This window comes from Aulonocara stuartgranti (genome assembly GCF_965226115.1).
Source record: "Aulonocara stuartgranti genome assembly, chromosome: 22".
In the NCBI taxonomy this organism is placed as follows: Eukaryota; Metazoa; Chordata; class Actinopteri; order Cichliformes; family Cichlidae; genus Aulonocara; species Aulonocara stuartgranti.
In genome coordinates, this window is record NC_138957.1 from 23,160,756 (window position 1) to 23,175,838 (window position 15,083).

General features: G+C 37.4%; 1 long non-coding RNA gene across 1 annotated transcript; it reads right to left on the minus strand.

Moving 5' to 3' along the window:
• Nucleotides 1-226: 226 nt before the first annotated feature.
• On the minus strand, nt 227-13,461 carry LOC309698183. The gene is made up of 3 exons (XR_014274020.1): nt 13,357-13,461; nt 1,075-2,919; nt 227-826 (listed from the first exon to the last, which is right to left on the minus strand). It is a non-coding gene; the product is annotated as an uncharacterized lncRNA (long non-coding RNA).
• Nucleotides 13,462-15,083: the final 1,622 nt, after the last annotated feature.

The window sequence follows — 15,083 nt, forward strand, 5'->3', positions numbered from 1 at the left end:
GGAGACAGGGAACAAACACAATATATCAGGAAGTAAGTGAACAGGGAACACAGAGATGAAGGCTTGACAATATGATACAGGATAGTACAGGAGATGCAAAAATAAACTAAAATACAAGAAATCAAAAATAATAATAACTTCAAGAAACAAAGAAAAAGCATTTAGTTCTCAAATAGTGAAAGTTACAGCAAAGAAATAAATAAATAAAACACAAAACAGGGGTTAAACCAGTGAGGTATAAACTGACAGTCAAAATGCTTGTTTTATATAGAACTTTAAACAGACGATGATGTCTTATTTCTCTTCATTGTTCCTCTATTAAAAATACGTTTTGTAAAGCAGTAATTCTTGGCGAGAATTTGAAACAGGAAACTTTGAAATCCCCTTTTTGTTATTTTTTCATCTTCCTTTGTCAATCTTCAATCTCCAAGCTGCTTACAGTTACAGCTCAGAGTAACCTCCAAAAAGTCAATGAACCCAAACAGCTCACCTGCAACTTTGACTACAACTTGAGGCAACTGGTTGTTGGTTGTGTTTTTATGCTGCTGCACAGTGTGCTCGTTTGTTTCGCTCGACTGTATTTTTAAAAACAGGCTATTGAGAATGCAGGTGCTGCGCTTCAGAGAGACAAAATAAAAAAACAAACCAAAATAAGACTAAAACTCAATCTGTTAGTGAGCATTATTATCTGACAAATACTTGAGGCATTATTAATAAAATCTCATCACACCCTAGCTCCTTATCATTTCACTCATTTCTTCATTATCTCCAGCAAATGTGACAGTAATTGTGGGGTGCAGTAGCATATGTCAGCAGCGGATACTACCTGCAGTGAGAAGAAAAGGATGACAAAGAAGAGAGATTAGGCAGGAGAAAATTCTGGAGGTCACAACCCAAATTTAAATACCGAACTGAGTTCTTTTAGTTGCAATCTTCGGTTTAAAAATTAATCAGCCAAACGCAGGAGTGAATGACAGAATGAAATAATAATCAAATAGTGGGGGAAACGGATGAAAAAAAGCACAGAGACAGAGTGAGGTAAAGAACTGGGCCAAGCAGGGATCAGCTTCATACCGAGATCACAGACATGGAGCGCTGTCTTCCTATCGCTTATTTCTTCTGTATGTTTACCTCCCCTGCTCCATCTTTACTTCCATCACTGTCTGATTTTTTTCTCCTCGTCTGAATCTTTCTGTCTCAGCTTGTCTCAGAGAGAGAGAAAGGGAAAGATAAAAGATAAGGCAGAGAGATGGTGCTTTAAAAAACAGGCTGTTAGAAGAGAGAGGAGGCAGGAGAAAATGCAAACAGATGTTTTATGGGAAGGTCAATGAAAGGAACAATGGCCTCTGCAGGCTTTGGACAGAGCAATAAGGTCAAAGACAGAAAGCTCACACCCTGATCAATAAACATCTACCAAACAACTTTTTCCCCACTGCTTTAAATTGAAAATGTTTTTGCAAATAAATCTAGTGATCTAACTTGATTGCTGGGTGTGTTTGACTGGGAATTATTTTAAAATGAGGACTAAGAGAGCAGGAGGACATATTTACTGTGCACATCGTTTATATGTAAAGAAAAGCAATGTTTTTATCTGCTTCTATGCATCACTGGTAAAGCAGGTATAATGAAAGCTGTCTGTATTGTTAAATTCCTTGTAACAAATAACAATGTAACAATAACAACTGACACCATGTTACATAAACCAAAAAAGATGTGTGTAGAAAGGGGGTTGAATATTATATCGAACCCCTTGTTTCCTCCATGCCGTTGTTTGTCCTGTTTCTTAATCCCTGCCTAAGAGAAGACAGAAGTTATTATACGCAAAGCTTCCTGCCACAGCCATTCAGTCTAATGAAGACTTAAAACTTTTTGTCCTTTTTTATTGGAAATCAGAGCTAATATTAATCCCTCTGTTTTTTTCTTCTGTCCCATGTCTCAGCTGGCCATCAATCTTAGAGAAACTCTCAATGCTTTTTCCAGGACTCTCATTTGGTTGAGAGCATAAAACCTTCCCCTTGCCCACTTTATATTTTACCAACATCTTTATTCAAGAAGGTTTTCCCCAACATTGGGCCGTGCTAACAGCAATCAACAGTTCTCTGATTACCTGCTGTTATTCATTCTCTTTTAAGAAAGGCTGATCCTTCCCTTCCTGGCTTTCATTTCAAAGATTTTAGAAAAACGTCGTGGGCAAAACAACTAATTGATTTTAATTTACATTTTTTAATAATTTCATCCAAAAACATAACTTTCAAATATGGAGAGTGAAACATTTCAAGCCTTTTTGTTTTAATTTTGATGGTCATGTCCTACAGCTCGTAAAAATCAGAATTTGTAGTCATAGTGGTATTAGACGGCCTCTTAAGTGACTGAGACACCAGTGCGAAGGGTTATGGTTATTTTAAGATTTCAGGAAGTGAATGAAAGTCATTGTAATGTCCTCTGTAGTAACAGAAGCATAACTGTGTGTGTGAGAGAGAGGCGGGTGGGGGGCAGGCCTTTGGAGATCATGACAAAAAATAACATCCACACACTTAGATATATACACAGGAAAAGGGGGAATGAGAAGTGCAATCTTCTCCAATCAAGATGTTATTGATTTGCTGCTTGATTTCTCTCTCTCTCTGTCGCTCCCATCAGCACCTGGCTCTTGTCACAGTAGGACACTGAGGCTCAGTAGCAGCAGAGACAGATATTTACACATCATTATCTTTCCATCTTACATGCGTGCACACACACACTTTCTTTTAAAATACACACACTCAAACTCTCTCGCTCTCTTGCCTGGTCATTGGCTGTGAAACCAAACACAAACAGATGTTTTCTGCTCCCTCCTGCTCTTCAATCATGATTAGCTCCTTCTCAAGAGCCACAACAGCCGCACGTTTAAGTCTTTCATTTGAGATTTTTTAGCATCCACTGTAAAAAAGAAAGAAAGAAAGAAAGAAAGAAAGAAAGAAAGAAAGAAAGAAAGAAAGAAAGAAAGAAAGAAAGAAAGAATCACTTTAAACGTGAATATAATGGCACAAACAGAACACCCAGATATTTTCTGTTTCATTTCAATGATGCTATAAATGCCATCTCCATGTATAGAAAAAATATAAATTTGATATTAGGATTTAATGTGCACTATTATGAAAGCTAGTTTATGATGAAATAATATACACACAATGGTTTGTTGTTTGTTTGTCTTTTTCTTGTCTTACGACCTGGGTTATTACAGTAATCTGTAATATTTCAAAAAGCTTAAAAATGGCACATTTTCTGAGCATCAATTATTCTTTCATTTCTATGTAAGGATGTTCACTGATACTCAAAAATGGAGGAATTTTAAGTTACAGAATTTAAATGTAGAATAAGTCTCAAGTCACCCCTCATTTCTTTATATTTTGTTTTCCCTGAGATAGACGTCCTCGTAATATTTTAAAGCAACAGTTCTCCAGTTTTTCTGAAGGTCTTTCAATGTTTTTCTTTGAACACTGGCTACTTTTTTACATATTTCCAAAACAGTAGGTCTACCCAAACCCTTTCACAAGAATGTTTTTTGTTTATTAAACTCCTAAGACCTGAACTCTTCCACAGTATGCATTTTTAATTTCTCGTTGATATTTGGGCATATTGGGGCCCGATGAATGTAAAAACAAAGAATTACCAGATTTTTTTTTACCTTATTTTTGTTTTTAAGAAAAATAAGAGCCACATGTGAGGATATTCGCTTAAAATTTTGATAGAACAGTAGCAGTATAATGTCCTCATAAGTGGATATCAGGCCCTTGTAGAGCAAAATTGAGTATTTTGGTCTAAATAACCCAAAATGTGATGTCCACATACGTGGATGCCAGGTCCTAGGAGGTTAAACCACTTAACAGTAACCTATGAGTCACTCAGGCATAAAAAGGCATCTAACTCAACACAAAAACATATCATTTGTTCTGTTTCTTTAATGGAATCTATGGAAAATGTCAAAAATTACATCAACAAGGTAATTCCCAAAGATCTACCCATTAAAAACATGCATATCTCTACATGGTGTGAGGACAAAAAACAACTGAGGACACTGAACAAGTGGAGAACAAAAGAATTTACAGCAGATGAACAGTATCTGAAGGTCATGTCCTTAAGAAATAAGGGAAAAGCCCTGATACAGAACCTGAGCGAAGCTACTGATCCATCTGCTGTTTACTGAAGCCGCATCAGAAATGGTCTCAGTGGAAGGGTGGCTGGTAAGAGCCACCTTTCTGCTAGGAAACAGGGGGAAGAAGCTGAGGTACTGAAAATCAGCAGCAACAGGTCTTATGGAGTAATGAATCCAAATTTTACATTTTGGTTCAAATCATCAATATGTACGGGGTTCAGGAGAGAAGTACAACAAACTGGAGAGTGCCTGAGAGACCAGAACAAAAGGCAGCCACCATCCAAAGAATAGCTTTGAATGTCCTTCAAGAAGAGTACTTACTTAATTACAAGAAAGCTTGACTAATAGAGTTCAGGCTGTGTTGAAGAATAAAAGTGGTCATGCCCAACATTGATTTTCAAGCTAGTTACAATTTTACATACTCTGCTTTTATCTTGAATTAAAGCAGAATGTAAAATTGCATGCGTTGCCTACATCTACACTTACACACATTGCCTACATCTGTTTCCTGTTTTCTTTGCAAATTATAAAGAAATTAGATGTGGCTTAAAATCTTTGATTGCCCAAAAGACTGAGATTTTTCAGTTTTTCTGGAGCCTGTAAATCATTTTCTCAAAATACAATACTTATTTTTAAAGCACAATTTCAAGTATTTGTTGTGTCTTTATTGGTTTTTGATCTACTAACTAACAAAATCTGCTTGCAGCCTGTAAGAAAAACAGCTAAAGGCATCACAAGGGATTCCCCAGATGTATGTGTATGCATGCATGTGTGCGTGTGTGTGTGTGTGTGTGTGTGTGTGTGTGTGTAGCCGTATGTTAATCAATGCCGTTAATGTAGCAATGAATTAGTAGTTTAGATGTCACGGGATGCTTAACACAGCTGATCCTTACCAGGCACCAACACACACAAACAGACACACACTGCCCACAGGACCCCGTGGGACCACAGGCGGACATTGTATAGTAGGCTAATTATCCCAAATTGCTAAAGTAGTAGGGAGAGCCTGCGTGTGTTCGTGAATGTGTGTGAATGTGGTTGTGTGCATGCACGCACTCACAGCTGCTCCTGGTGTCAAGCCATTGATAGATGAGAGATAGAGAGAGTGTTCATTTACTGCTCGGAGGCACACACACACACACCTGACTGCTCATTTATTGGTCTAACAGATTGGTCTTTTGTTGCTCGGTCGCTGGTTCATGCTGCAAGAACTGCTGAAGTTCAGACTACGATGCTCCGGGGAAAATGCACCCTGTTGTCAAGCGTAAATGCCTTAAATGCTGCAGCTAGACCTCCTATGAAATTTGTGTTCATAATTAGGAAATAATAGGCATAATAAGATGTAGTTTGACGAGGAACAGACGCAGGGGAGAGTGCCAGGAAGCATGTGTTGGATGGATAAATATGATCGCCTTCAGCTCCAACAACGAGAACTCCCGATCCACTCACAGTAGCGTTGCTGTCGTGGGGGAAGTTTTTTACTTTTTTCAGAAGTTTGTTTCAATTAACAATGGCCAAACTTTTATCTGTGGTTATTAAATGATAAGAATGGAAATATTCTAAATTCAATCAACATTCAATCATTTTTAAGATCTTTGCCTTCAGTAGAAACTAATGAACGTGGTGCACATGGGTCGGGACTTGCTGTTGCCCCTTTCACGTGTTTTTGAGACAAGCTTAAGTTGACTTTACCTTATCGATGCGATATATATATATATATATATATATATATATATATATATATATATATATATATATATATATATGTATATATATATATATATATATATATATATATATATATATATATATATATATATATACATATATATATATAGGAGTATCTTAGCCATTTGCAGGATCCTGTGCAGCCCATAAACATTACTTATTAACAGGTTTTTGTAATCTTCCAGCCAAATGCTTTTCATGCTGCAGGATATTTTCTCATTGGTTACTCTACCACAAATAAAAATTGTGAAAAGTTATATTTAGCATTGCTCAGTGTTAGGCAAATAAAATAAATGGCTTGGTGGAAGCAAGAGAGCTGACATCATTATGATCTATCCAATCATAAAAGAACAAAATATAAGAAATAACAACAATGCACATTATACAAAAAACTATTTGCTTTTACATTTTTTAATTTATATATACAATTTAATTTTTTCAGTATGTGCAAGTTGCCATTTTTTCTTTTTATTTTGGTACATTAAAATGATAAGCCATATCTTCTAAACCTCTATAGCTTTTCATAGCATAAGTTATGATTATGCTTTAATCAGTAAGTTATACATATTTTAATATCTCATCTAGATTGAGAGATAGAGATAGCCTTTTGTCTTCTTCCCAAGAGACCATTTGTCCCCCCCTTTCTTCTCTGTCATCCAGCCATCCTGCTCATTCCTCCGTCCCTCCATCTTTTCGATATTGATGAAGTGACAGGGCCACAGAATGAAAGACACCACCTCATCTGGTTTAAATTACCTCCAAACCACACACACACCTGCACCAGCACACACCAGCTGTGTGTGGCGGTAGGCATGGAGGGAGGGGTGAGTGCCTCTGGGATAGGTGGCGAGGGAACGCCCATGACCCCAACCATACAGATAAACACACACACACACACACACACACACACACACACACACACACAACAGGAAGAGAGCAACAGAGCGGTTGGGGTGTGAAATGAGCTGTAAGGCAGAGGGGATATTAAGCTGCCACATGTGCTCTGTTTACTATTCTCTAATTAACCCCCAGGCTGTCTTATAGACTACACACACAGAGACACACATACACACACCTTATCTTGTCTGAAAAAAAACTGGCTTTGGTGTCATGCAGCCAGAACATTATCAACACTGATATTACTCTGCACCACAGACACATTTAAAACGAGATAACTAGAGGCACCAGAGACTCTGTGTGAGCATATTAAACATAGTTACCTGCCCGCTGACTGTATATAAAGGATAAGCAGAGATGCTAAACACCAAGTTTGACTTGTCACAAGCTTAGCAGCGGGACGAAGTTGTGAAAAAGTAAGTACACTCCATGGTTCAGTAGCTTGTAGAATCACCTTTAGCAGCAATAATTTGAATTCATCATTTTCTGTATTACTTTATCAGTCTCTCACATCATTATGGGGGAATTTTGATCCACTCTTCCTTACAACATTGACTCTGTTCAATGAAGTATGCAGGTATTCATTTATACAAAGCTCTCTTAAGGTTCCACAAAGCATTTCCATCAGATTGAGGTCTGGGGCATTACAACACCTTGATTCTCTTCTTTTTCAGTCATCCTGTTGTAGATTTGCAGTTGTGCTTGGGATCATCGTCCTGTCGCATGACTCAGTTTCTACTAAGCTTTAGCTGTGAGATGGCCTCACCTTTGACTCTAGAAAACACAGGGAAGTTAATGGCTCACTCAATGACTGCTAGGATCCCATGTCCTGTGACTACAGAGGCAGCCTAAATCCTCACCCCTCCACCACTGTGTTAGTTACTGTTTCTCTGAACATTGCATGGTCTGACCTTGAGGTGAGTTTGGTGGAACATCCACTCGGGGGAAGACTGGGAAGCAAACTGCCCAAACTGATTTTATAGAAGTGCTCACTTACTGTTGTTCAGTTAATCAAGCCTGTTTGATTAGCAACACTTTACTGCCACTTACCCACTTAAAACCTATAGAAGCAGTAGGAGTGTACAGAGATTTTCAGAGGACTGGATGTAAAAATGCCTGTCGTCCTGAAAATGGATGGATGAGAAAGTCTTGTGAAAACTGTTTGACTCTAAGAGTTGGATACCAGGGTTCTCTCATTCATTCATCTGAATGTTAAACACTCTTTCGGAGAATATGATTGAAAAGCTTTCTCACTTTGTTTGGTTCTGTGTTGAGCAGTCCACCACAAATGGACTGACCCTGCCTGTTCTCACACCCACTGACTTTATGCTGGCGTGATATTATCTTTGTTTTATTTTGTCTTCTGACACTGAGGACAGAAAATTCAGCTCTTTATACTGTTTAAAAAGATGTGGTTAAAGCCAAAAATCCAGGCATTAAAGGTTATTATATTAGATTTGCGTCAAAATGCACTAATTTTCTCATGTATGTGCGCAATTGTTGTGGAGTAAAACAATACGAAACAAAAGGTTATGTGAACTTTTAAAAAAATGTTCTCTCCCTGTGAATATATGAGTGTGTGTATTTGTGTTTAGGCTATGATGTCACCTATAATGCAATCAGCTGTCAACACTAATGCACTCACACGCTCTAACAGAGTTAGTCAAAGAAGAGAAGAGAAAGTGGGTGGACACTTGCTGCGTGGCAAGCGTTGGAAAATGAGCGGTTTCTTAATAGAATTCACCATGGTGTCTTTTCCTAAAGTGTCACACACTGATACATACACACTGAACACAGGAAAACACACACACACAAACAGAGGGCTGAAATTGAGCAAGTCTAATTGAAAAGAGCCAAGCAGAGAGTAATCTGATAGCTGCAGTTTGGCCTGAAGGGGGAGGAAGAGAGAGAAGTGGGGTGGGCAGGCGATAAGCGATCGGGTGAGGTGACAGGCAGAGAATGAGAGAAAGACAAAAGGAATATCCAGGTTATTAACCTTAAAGTCTAACTCACACTGAAATAAAAGTCAGTTTGGATATTCCCAATAGGCTCATCAGAATCTGTAGCTGTTTGTTTATGTAATATAAACGTTTTATCCACTGACTTCTGTATTTCAAATTTTATGTAGTTTAAATCCATGAAGTGGGACATCAGAGGAGAATTATAATTGTGACACATGCATCTAAGGGCACTGCAAATAAAGCATGGATGCACCATGCATTACTAATGACCTCAGTCTGTCACACTAAGTACCAAAGTTACTCAGTGTTTTAGTGTGCTAGTGGCTCTCTGGACCAAACTGTAGTGTTAAAAACTCTTATTTTACTATTGAGTTACAAAGGCTTTGACTTTTTATTTGATTTTTATTTATCTCTTTGTGTGCAGAGAAAGTCATTAAATAAATAATTAGTGTTTCAAGTATTACAGTCTGTTTGGTTTCCTATCCCAAAACCAACACACAAAACATTTGTTCATAAGCTGAACAATCATCATGAATCAAAAGGCTATTTTTTTAAGTAATGACGTAGAAACTTGTGGTAAATTTGAAAGTATATGACTGAAAATAAGTTTTACATACAAAACTTACAATGTTCACAAATGCTCAGTGTGCCCCCTCTGTCGTGGTCTGGAGTCTTTGACCCAGTATTTTGAGTTTTGTTCTGAACTTAATTCTTGGAAAGTATAAGATAATTTAGGTTCTAGTTCCTGAGTATGTTATTTCTTTAGTACCTTTGTTATTTATAGTTATAGTTTGTCTTAGTCTCGTCTTCGTGTTCTGTCCTCACTGGGTCCGTGTTTATTTTACCTCCAGTCTCCCCAGTCATGTCCCTGTGGCTGTCTGCATTCCCTGTCTTGCCTGTTAATACACCTATAGTCCTGGTTGCTGTGTTAATCTGAGTCTCAGTGTGTGTTACTTCCTGTTTTATTTTGTTAGTCCTCTGTTTTGTGTGCATATGTTCAGTTTTGCTTCCCCTGTCTTGTTAGTCAGATTTAGTTCACCTGTGTTCTCTCTATTTCCCTGATTACCCCGTGTGTGTGTTTAAGCCTCTGATGGTGTGTTCCCTTGTTGAGTCCAGAATTAAAGTGGTTTTAATTTAGTTTTGCATCCAAGTCCTGCATTTGGGTCCTAACCTGCCTGCTCCACAGTATCATGTGATGATGCTTGTCCAACACTTTTGCTAGCATGTCTGGAGTACCTGCAGCCACTGTTGTTGAAACTCATGAATCCCCTTTTTCTAACTGTACATGGTTCTGATTGGTACCGGAAAACGACTGCAGAATTAAAGCACTTTGAAATCAGATAATTCCTTTTGATACACCCTGCACTTTATTTATTTTTTTGCCCCTCATTTGTTTTGCTTTTCCTTTACTGTTCTATTGTATTAAATTGCATTACGTGTTCTTCATCCTAACTTTTCCCTCTGAGGACAAACGAGGTTCTGCTTGGCTTGAATTGACCTGACCCGTCTGTGCAGCTGTCACTTTTGCTGTGCTGACTCAAACAGAGCTGTGAGTACTTCCTCAGGCTTTTCACATTTGTTTCATGTTGCTGTAGCTTGTCCATCTAATCAAACTCTGACTGGCAGCTTGTATACAGTACTCTAACTTATTGATCAAAGCTACATGAGAATCATAGAATCATTTCTATATTTTTGAAGAGCCTACAAAGGAAAAAGAAACATGAATGGTGAAATAAGAACCTGCAAAACTAGATTTTTAAGAAACAATTACTGAACCAACAGTTTTGGTGCATTTTCTATTTTTCTTCTGCAAATGTTTAAAGACTTCAATAAATAAATATTAATAATTTATGTAATATTTATGTAATAAGTTTAGTTTTTAGTTTTTGCAAAGACAGTTATTGATTTTATGTGAGAACCTGATGGTACCCATTTCCAAATGACTGCCACTGCTGTTGTAAATGAACATAAATTGAAACAGAAACAGCAGAAACAGCATGTAATGTCTCACACCAATGTAAAAATGGGAAGGCAACCTCCTTGCGACTACAAAAAAACAGCGATTGCCCAATGATTGCATTGAATTTTTTCACATTTGGTGATCAAATGCAAGACTGAGCTTGCATTTGATCACATTCAACCTCTGGGGACTACTTTCAATACCAAGATGACACATTTTATCTAGTGGGAGGAAACCTTATTGCAAAAAATCCAATTCAAACTGACTACAACTGATGATTGCCAAACGTTTGTAAATAATAAGTATAAGTAATTTATAAATGCTGACCAAAAAATGTTAAATCATTCTCCTTAAACACAGTCTTGAATAATCAGGTTTTATCTTCTCTTAAAGAGCTCATAGTATCATGTCACTCAGATAGAGCACTTTTGGTCGTGCACGGTCACCACGGTTTTCCCCAAGTGTGATTGTAGCGTAAAAGGAACCACTAGCTGTAATGGTCAAAGCTGGTTGACATATAGCTATTTCATATATTCATACAGTTTTTACTCCATTAAGTTTAATTTTTGCCCTGTTGTTCTGGACTGTCTTAATCATGAGGATGAAATGATGAGAGCTAGGGGACTTCTAATTTATTAGATCATCTTTCAACATGTGTTTAGTATCCAACCACGTATTTAGCATCGTTTGAGAAGAGGAAAAAAAATATATGTATCGATAGTAATAATTTTCTATAACCTGTTTGTGGAGACCGAAAAAAGAAAACATTTAAAGATTTTAAAACAAAAAAGGAGTCAGATATTGGGATAAAGATGTAAGATTACCACTTAATTATTATTTTTTTCTTGCAGCCTCACTGTTGCATTTGATTTAGCTTTGGCTTTAATCTGCACTTCTGATGATATTTTCTCCTTTAGTCTGAGTGTATTTCAGCACCATGGTAAAACAGAGTGGGGTGCGGAGGAAAAGTAGAGTGCTGCATAATATCCCCTTTGTCCTGCCCACACACACAGACATAATAACACGGACATGCAAAGTTCGGACAGCAGCACGGACTAATGACAGGTAACAGTAATTTGTGTTACTCAGACATAACAACAGCAAGGACAAGTGAAATATATCAGAACCCAAACAAAGGCCACGTACGCACACGCACACACACCAGCGCGGTCTTTGTCTCGTTTCCACCGTCTTAACTCTCACATGTAATTAGCCTCACTCTCTCTGTCTGTCGCAGATACCGATAGCACACAGGAGGGGGTCAGCGTTTGTGTGTGCGTGCGTGTAGCTGGGTGGGTATTGGGACACGGGGGTCCCAGCGTCTCAAGGGACAGGTTATGACAAATAAGATTAATGTGTCCCCTATTTCCAGACTGGTGCACTGGCCTCTGTTGTGCTCACACACACACACTCACGTCATAAAAAACACACATACACGCCTCCCTGATAGCTTTTTCTCTCAGGAGAGGGTCCATATGGGGACCAGAGGAGGGTGGGAGTGTCGTGCCACGCTAGGACGTCACCTCCTCTCCTTTTCTTTGTTGTCACATAAAAGTGAGGGACAATTGTATTTAAAGAATCTCATTTTGTCAATAACAACATATGTCTTTTGAGATTGTGTCTCAATTTATCCTTATATCAAAGTTATGAACAAAGAAATCAGAGCTTTAATCAAATAAATGTCTCTATGTAAACAGTCTAGTGCAAGAATACAAAGTAAGACAAAAAAGTAGGGGAAAAAACACTTGTTTGTTTGGACCATGAAGAAGAAAACTCTGAACTCAGATTTGGATGGCTAGCTGTTTTTTCTTTAATGTCATGAAGGTGTAGAAAAATAAATAAAACCTCTCTGTGGACTATTTTTTTAAAAAAGCGTAAAGTAATGAAATTGGCACAAAATACAAAATAAAGATTTTCTTTCATTTGCTCTCCATTCACTGGTCCCACATTTACATGAAAGGATTACAGGTTTTACTTTTTTTTTTTTTTTTTTACGTAATTGCTATTTTCAGTATTAGGTGAAACTTTCTTTGAGCTTTGTGAGACAGTTTAATAAAGGCCGCAGGCTGTAGCTTTCTGGGATGATGGCACACATGCATGTAGAAGACGATGGAAGCAATAGCTCAGTAAAACTTGTACACTTTAAATGGAGTGAATGCAGTGAAGAGTTGTTAGGTGATTTAACGGATACGTTATATAGAAATTATCAATCTTTGCCTGGTTTGACAACTCTATATTTGCATCTTTGTCTCTTGAGTGGTGTTGGTCTCGCAACTCAAAAAAAAGTAACAAGTTACATATCTTTCGTTATTTTTCATGAAAGTAACGCTGTATGCTACTTAAAAACGTATTAAGAAAGTATTTTGTCACACTACTTATTACGTTACTTTTGTTACTCGATGGCCAAAACATATTGTCCCATAATTACCAGCTAACAATATAAATATGTTACAGTTCGACACACCAGCACAAATCCCGGTCCTAATGAGGGCAAACATACGGTCATTCTTTTAGTTTTTACAAACAAAATGATGCAAAATTTGAAAACAGTTTCTACTATAGAAACATGTGATGGTGGCAATGGAGTCTGCAGTGCTGCAACCCTGGATGCTTATTGCTGTCTTTGTTACCTGCTGAAGTTCAGGTTCTGGTTGTTGGTCTGGGCTCATTCTCACCTTCTTTGGTTTAGCTCTATGTTAGGATGCTGTCATTTTGTGCAATAAAAATAAAAGTAGCGTCTATAACCCCACTCTCCAGTAGATGTTGACCGCTCCACCATTCTTCTTTTACCACCACACGAACTGAAATCAGTTGACTGCAGCACATGCAAAGAGGAAGTAAAAACTTGCAATGCTCCTGGCGACTGATTTCTTAGCCAACTAAACAGGGGAAAAAATTTGACTAGCCCACTAGTCTAAAACTAAGAAATGGTTATATATAAAGTTAAATACGAGAAACATTTAATGGACAATGTCAAAAACTCAATAAAGAAAGGCATTTTCTTTGAAAAAAAAAACACAAACCATCTTCTTCAATAATGAATCATGTTGTTACTTTGCGTCTGTCACATCATGCATCATGAAAATTGCACATTTTACTCCAAACAGACAATGAAGAAGAAAAACACCTAAAATATGTTGTTAAATATGACATGAAAACATGTTACCACAAAATTATGTTCGCGTAATCTTAACACATTAAAACCTAACATTGGAAAAACTAATAAGTTGTACCAAAGAAGTTTGACGCATTGTGGCGTACATTAGGAATGATATACTCGGCTCGAAAATTCATGACAGCCACTCCAATAAATGTTCAAATCTAATAAAAAAACAATAAAGGTGGTGATAGAAAAGCCTTTGTAATGCAATTAATTGTAACAAGGGTAATTATTGAATTTATTTTCATTGCCGCAAAATGTAATGTGATTACAGTAGTGCGTTACTCTTGGAACATTTTGTACCCAGTGTTGGTCAAGTTACTTGAAAAAAGTAATCAGTAACTAATTACTGATTACTTCCCCAAAAGGTAATCCCATTACTTTACTGATTACTTATTTTCAAAAGTAACTAATTACTCAGTTACTTTTTAAAAACACGATTTACAACCTGAATAGGTGATAAAGCGATAGATCTTTCAGCCCAATTCTACTTTTTCTGCATAATCCATCTTACAAAATGTAATCAAATGGAAAAGTCTCCTTTTTTAAAACTTGTTTTATTAGTTTTAATCTTTTAACTTTATGTATCAAGCACAAATTTAATTATATGCAACATTCTCTGACTGGAAGAAATTTGTGTAACATTGAAACCTATTTTCTACACATTCCAGCACATAAAATAAAATAAAAAATTTGTGTTTACTCTCACTCTTTCAAATAGATGCAAGTAAAAGACAGCAGAAAATAAATAACATCAAAGACTAGCAGTCCTGTTGCTCTGTTTTCACCTGTAAAGCAGGATTGGCGTAGGCGGAGGTTTGCCCTGGTGCAGGTGTGCCGCAGCGGTCAGTTGAAGAATCCGCGAGTTTCTCTGTGTTTTCCCATTACGTCGTAGCACACTCGGTGCTTGCTTGGAAGTTTAGGGTTTTTTTTTTGCCGTATAAAGCGCACAGCGGACACTAATGTTTTTGTCACTTTTTATGGAATCAAACTCAAAGTAAGGTCAGTACTTCCACGCTTTAAACGCTGCACGCTCATACTCTCTCCCGCACTCGATATATTATCCACTGTTGATCTGCACACAGCTTCTTTGCCGTTACTAAAATCACGGTTTTAGTAATGCAGTAACGCAGCGTTCCTACGGGAAAGTAACAGTAATCTAATTACGTTTTTGCAATAGTAATCCCTTACTTTACTCGTTACTTGAAAAAAATAATCGGATTACAGTAACATGTTACAAGT